Genomic DNA, 6,960 nt, shown 5'->3' on the forward strand with positions numbered 1-6,960 from the left:
AATGATACCTGGACTCCAAGGGTTAAATTATGAGGAGAGATTACACAAACCAGAGTTGTATTCCCTGGAAGTTAGAAGGTAAAGAGGTGATTTGATTGAAGTTTTCAAGATATATGGGGAAGTGATAGCGTAGACAGAGAGAAACTATTTCCGCTGGTTGGGGAGTCTAGGACTAAAGGACATAGCCTAAAAATTAGAGACAGGAGTGAAGTCAGGAAGCACTTCTACACACAAAGGGTGGTAGAAGTTTGGAACTCTCTTCCACAAAAGGCAGTTGATGCCAGCTCAATTGTTAATTTTAAATCTGAGATTGATAGATATTTGTTAACCAAAGGTATTAAGGGATATGGGGCTAAGACGGGAGATAGGTCACAGATCAGCCATGATCTCATTGTATGGCTTGAGGGGCTAAATGGCCTACTCCTGTTCCTATGTTCCTATATCCTATGTTCCTGCAGTGATGTCCTGGGGCTGAGACGGTTGTCCTCCAACAACCATAACCATCTTCCTTTGTGCCACGTATGACGCCAGCCACTGGAGAGTTTTCCCCTTGATGCCCTTTGACATCCGTTTACTAGGGCTTCTTGGTGCCACACTTGGTCAAATGCTGCCTTGATGTCTTGAGCTGTCACTCTCATCTCACCTCTGGAATTCAGCTTGTGTCCATGTTTGGACCAAGGCTGTAATGAGACCTGGAGCCGAGTGGCCCTGGCAGAATCTTCTTACACCATGCAATGCTAATATGTCTTTTCTGCTTATACAGTCACATAGCAAATCATATTTGCTATTGATATGTATTGCACTTGCATATTGTGTAATCAAATACTAGAGGAGCCCCCGATGGAAACAAGCAGAGTGCAGCAATTCCACTCCGAGGTCTCCTCTCTTACTGAATGTTCTGTCCAGAGAGAATGTTCCAGAGAGTCTGCAATAAAAGCAGCCATTACATTGCCACACCTGGTCAAAGGGTGCCATGAATTAATGTTTCATTTACGGTTCTCACTCCACTCTTGCTTGCAATGAAGTGTGTTGTTTAAAAGTTGAGTGAGAATTGTATTAATTTGTGTTTTGTAATCATTTCTAGCACAAAATGATGAAGTAAACCACAATCTTATCAGATTTTTCGAAAAGAAAATGCAATACTCCACCTACAGATCAATCACTGGAACATAAAGGAACCCCCAAATAAAGCAAAGTAAAGATTCAGATAATAATTCTCATTCCAAATTACTGAGTCTAAATTTCCTCAGCCATTCCAATGGAATGACTCAGAAATAGTCTGGGACCTGGATGTGCTGGATCCTGACAGAGAGTCCATACTTCCCCAGCCCAGAATGGGTACAGTAGTGAGTGGTTATGTTACTGGTCTAGTAAATCATGAATCCTAGATTAATAATCCAGTGAACATGAGTTCACAATCCCACCATGGCAGTTTGAGAATTTGAAATCAGTTAAAACAAATCTGGAACTAAAACCTAAAGCTAATATGAGTAAAAGTGACCATGAAGCTGTCGGACTGTCATAAAAATCCAACTGGTTCACGGATGTCCTTTAGAGATGGAAACTTGCTGTCCTTTCTTGCTCTGGCCTATATGTGACTCCAGTCCCACACCAATGTCGTTGATTCTTAACTACCCAATGAAGTGGCCTAGTAAGCCACTCAGGTGCATCAAACAGAAGAAGGCCCACCACCACCACCTTAGTGCACTAGGGATGGGAAATAAATGCTGGCCTTGCCAGCGACGCTCACTTCCTGAGAGTTCTCCTGGTACAGCCCTCATCTCCACTCTCTTAAGTCCCAGTTGTCCGCCATAAACTTGAACATTTATGGCGGACAACTGGTTGAGCCATTCATTGCCAGATTTGGCTGGACCCCATAAAGCACTATCGGGTCCTGCTCTTCTCTGCCAAAACTGTTCACTATTGCAGGATCATCCTGGAATGCAAAGATAAACCCCGGCTTCTCTTCCCCACTACAAACTGTCTTCTTAAACCCCTCTCACCTCCAACAACAAGTGCGAGGAGCTCATGGACTTCTTTGTCACTAAGAATGAGACCATCCATTCAGTTGTCTCTGCCGCTTCCCTCCCTTCCTATGGCCCACCAATCCAAACTCCCCCCTGCCCTAGTCCTGAACTCACATCTTTCTCTAGTTTCTCTCCTATTCCCCCCCCCTTACCTTCTTCAAGCTCATTTTGTCCATGAGACCCACTTCCTGCTCCCTCGACGCTACTGCCACCAAACTGATGACCACCCAACTTCCTTTCCTGGCCCCCATGTTAGTTGATATTGTTAATGGTTCCGTCTCCTCAGGTATTGTCTCCCTCCCCTTCAAATCTGCCATCATCACCCCCGTCCTCAAAAAAAAAAACACCCTTGACCCCACTGTCCTTGCAAACTACGCTCCAGCTCCAACCTCCCTTTCCTCTCTAAAGTCCTTGAACGTGATGTCGCCTCCCAAATCCATGCCCATCTTTCCCACAATTCCATGTTTGAATCCCTCCAATCAGGTTTCCGCCCCTGTCACAGTACTGAAATGGCCCTTATCAAAGTCACAAATGACATCCAATATGACTATGACTGTGACCGTGGTAAACTATCCCTCCTCATCCTTCTCAAACCATCTGCAGCCTTTGACACGGTTGACCACACCATCCACCTCCAACACCTCTCCTCCGTCGTCCAGCTGGGTGGGACTGCGCTCACCTGGTTCCATTCCTATCTATTCAGTCGTAGCCAGAGAATCAACTGCAATGGCATCTCTTCCTGCTCCCACACCATTACCTCTGGAGTCCCCCAAGGATCTATCCTTGACCCCCTCCTATTTCTTATCTACATGATGCCCCTCGGCGACATCATCCGAAAACACGATATCAGGTTCCACGTGTACGCTGATGACACCACCACCTCCCTCGACCCCTCCACTGTCTCTGATTTGTCACACTGGTTGTCCGACATCCAGTACTGGATGAGCAGAAATTTCCTCCCGCTAAATATTGGGAAGGCCGAAGCCATTGTCTTCAGTCCCTGCTACAAAACTCCGTTCCCTAACCACTGACTCCATTCATCTCCCTGGCCACTGTCTGAGGCTGAACCAGACCGTTTGCAACCTTGGTGTCCTATTTGACCCTGAGATGAGCTTCCAACCCCATATCTGCTCCATCACCAAGACCCCCCACTTCCACATCCATAATATCTCCCATCTCCTCCCCTGCCTCAGCTCATCTGCTGCTAAAACCTTCATCCATTCCTTTGTTACCTCTAGACGTGACTATTCCAATGCTGCCCTGGCCGGCCTCCCATCTCCCACCTCCACAAACTTGAGCTCATCCTAACCTCTGCTGCCCAGATCCTAACTCGCACCAAGTCCTGTTCACTCATCACCACTGTACTCGCTGATCTACATTGGCTCCTGGTCTGGCAATGCCTCAATTTTAAAATTCACATCCTTGTTTTCAAATGCCTCCATGGCCTCGACCCTCCCTATCTCTATAACCTCCTCCAACCCTACAACCCTCTGAGATCTCTGCACTCCTCCAATTCTGGCCTCTTGTGCATCCCCGATTTTAATGGCTCCACCATTGGCGGCCGTGCCTTCAGCTGCCCAGGCTCTAAGGTTTAGAATTCCCTCCTTAAACCTCTCCGCCTCTCTATCTTTCTCTCTTCCTTTAAGGCGCTCATTAAAACATACCTCTTTGACTAAGCTTTTGGTCACCTGTCCTAATATCTCCTTATGTGGCTTGGTGTCAAATTCTGGTTGATAACGCTCCTGTGAAGCACCTTGGGATGTTTTACTACGTTAAAGCAGCTACACAATTGCGTGTTGTTGTTGTTGAATCAAAATCTGAGACTTGGCATAAAGACAGCAACTGGAATACCCATTCAGATGCATTGTACTGGTCTCCAGTGGGCCTGAAAAGAGGGTGTAGGTCAGGGAAGCAGCCTGGATCCCTGAAGATGAGAATTTTTAAAAACGATCTAGTATCAGACAAGTGAGCATTTTTCTGTGCAAGTCTAGACAATGAGAATCAGCAAGCTGTGTCACCTATCATAATTGAAGAAGTAACAAAAAGGGTAGACAAGGGTAACGTAGCAGGTGTAATATATTTGGATTTTGAAAAGACCTTCAATAACGTACCACATAGTATTCTCGTGACTAAGGTCAGAGCATGTGCAATCAGGGGACAAGTAGCAGAATGGATAGCAAGCTGGCTACTAAACAGAAAATAGAGTGTAGGGGTTAAAGGTAGTTACTCAGACTGGCAAAAGGTGGGAAGTGGAGTTCCACAAGGATTGGTGCTGGAACCACTGTTCACCATTTACATAAATGTTTTGGGCTCGGGAATCGGAACTACAATTTCAAAATTTGCAGACGACACCAAATTGGGGCGTTTGGTTAATATTCCTTTAGCCCAGTGAGGCTGTAAAAAATTGTAGCATCCCTAACACCACGGCACCTGAGATCAGCTACTTCAGGACAGACCAGGGTTAATCTTAGTGTGTATTGCTCAGCACTTCATTAGGCAATGTGGTTACCTACCGAATGGTCAGGGGAGCTGCTCTCACAATTTGTAATGGTGTAATAAAATTTCTAAAATGTGTCAGCTGTGGCTCAGTTGGTAGCACTCTCGCCTCTGAGTCAGTAGGTTCTGGGTTCATTGTCCCACTCCAGACACTTGAGCACATAATCCAGGCCGACACCCCCAGTGCAGTACTGAGCAAGCTGTTGGAGGTGCCATTTTTCGGATGACACGTTAAACCGAGACCCCGTCTGTCCTCTCAGTTGGACGTAAATCTATTTTGAAGAAGAGCAGGGGAGTTCTCTCCAGTGTCCTTGCCAATATTTTTCCCTCAACCAACATCACAAAAAATAGATTATCTGGTCATTATCACATTGTTGTTTATGGGACTTTGCTGTGCGCACATTACAACAGTGACTACAGATAAAAATGTACTTCATTGGCTGTAAAATGCTTTTGGACATCCTGAGGACATGAAAGACGTTATATAAATGCAAGTCTCTCTTTTCTTTCTTTATATCACCAATGTTCATAGCTTTTAAGGCAGCAAACCATTTAATTCACTAAGATATTGTTAAAGCTGAAGTTCCAACATTTGCTTCCAACCATTATGAGGCACCAATTCTAAGCAACTTTCATTTATCTTTGGTTCGGTTCAGGGTTGATCTCCTTTCCATTTATCTTTCCGCCCCAGATAAAGACAAAGATGTATTTGGCGTGGTTTATTTTTGAATGCCTGCGTTGTGTGAGCCTTCAGCTGTAAACCTTCCCCAAACTGGGTCGTGCAGACAACTTAAAACAGCATCACAGAGAGCGATTTCACATGCATGGGAGGTGACATTACATCTACCAGCTTTCCCATTACTTTGATGAAATCGTGCAGATTGCTGAAATTTTTCCAGTTCAGTTGAACCATCCTGAACCACAGACTGAAGAGTTTCACGCTCTCCTAAGTAACATATGTCACATTTCTTTATTGGTGTTTTTTAAAAATTTATTTGCTATGTATGATCGATGCCATTTGGCATATTCATGTTATGATAAACTGACTATAAGGATACCACTGCCACATGTATTCTTAGGTCATTTTCCCACCAATAATCATTCAGTGGGGGCCACAGAAAGATCACTAAATACTCACATGGGCAACATTATACCAAATTAAAATGATTTGTAATAAAATGGTCCATTTTAATGTACATGCATAGCACCTCAAAGAGTAAAATACAGGGACAAGAGTTCAGCTCTAAAATCCTGTGCATTAATAACAATTTTAAAACTACGATGAGTGTGGAACACAGGCATAAGAAGTGAGCATGGCAATATCTCTCTATGATCTGTTACATAGGAACATAAGATATAGGAGCAGGAGTTGGACATATAGCCCCTCAAGCCTGCTCCGCCAGTCAATAAAATCATGGCTGATCTTCTACCTCAACTCTACTTTCCCGCTCTGTCTCCATATCCCTTGATTCCCTTAGTGTCCAAAAATCTATCGATCTCGGTCTTGAATATACTCAACGACTGAACATCCACAGCCCTCTGGGTTAGAGAATTCCAAAGATTCTCAACCCTCTGAGTGAAGAAATTTTTCCTTATCTTGGTCCTAAATGGCCGACCCATTATCCTGAGACTATGACCCCTAGTTCTAGACTCTCCAGCCAGTGGAAACAGCCTGTCAGCATTTACCCTGTCAAGCCCTCTAACAATTTTATACATTTCAATGAGATCACCTCTCATTCTTCTAAACTCCAGGGAATGTAGGCCCGGTCTATTCAATCTCTCCTCATAGGTCAACCCTTTCATCCCAGGAATCAATCCAGTGAACCTTTGTTGCACCCTCTCTATAGCAAGTATATCCTTCCTTAGGTAAGGAGACCAAAACTGTACACAGTCCTCCAAGTGTGGACTCACCAAAGCTCTGTATAATTGCAGCAAGACCTCCTTACTCTTATACTCCAACCCCCTTGCAATAAAGGCTAATATACCATTCACCTTCCTAATTGCTTGTTGTACCTGCGTGTTAACTTTCTGTGATTCGTGTACAAGGACACCCAAATCCCTCTGAATACCAACATTTCTTAATCTCTCACCTATTAAAAAAATACTCTGCTTTTCTATTCTTCCTACCAAAGCGGATAATTTCACATTTCCCCACATTATACTCCATCTGCCACCTTTTCGCCCACTCACTTAACCTGTCTATATTCCTTTGCAGCTTCTTTGCGTCCTCCTCACAACTTACTTTCCCACCTAGCTTTGTATTGTCAGCAAACTTGCATACATTACACTCGGTCCCCTCATCTAAGTCATTGGTATAGGTGTTAACACTGTATCTCTCCCAGTGATTTTCTTTTCTTTTCAGTTTTAGCTTGTCTCAGTTTGGTAGCACTCTGAATCAGAAAGTTGTGGGTTCAAGCCCCACTCTAGAATGCGAGTA

This window comes from Heptranchias perlo, chromosome 5 (genome assembly GCF_035084215.1).
Source record: "Heptranchias perlo isolate sHepPer1 chromosome 5, sHepPer1.hap1, whole genome shotgun sequence".
Taxonomy (NCBI): domain Eukaryota; kingdom Metazoa; phylum Chordata; class Chondrichthyes; order Hexanchiformes; family Hexanchidae; genus Heptranchias; species Heptranchias perlo.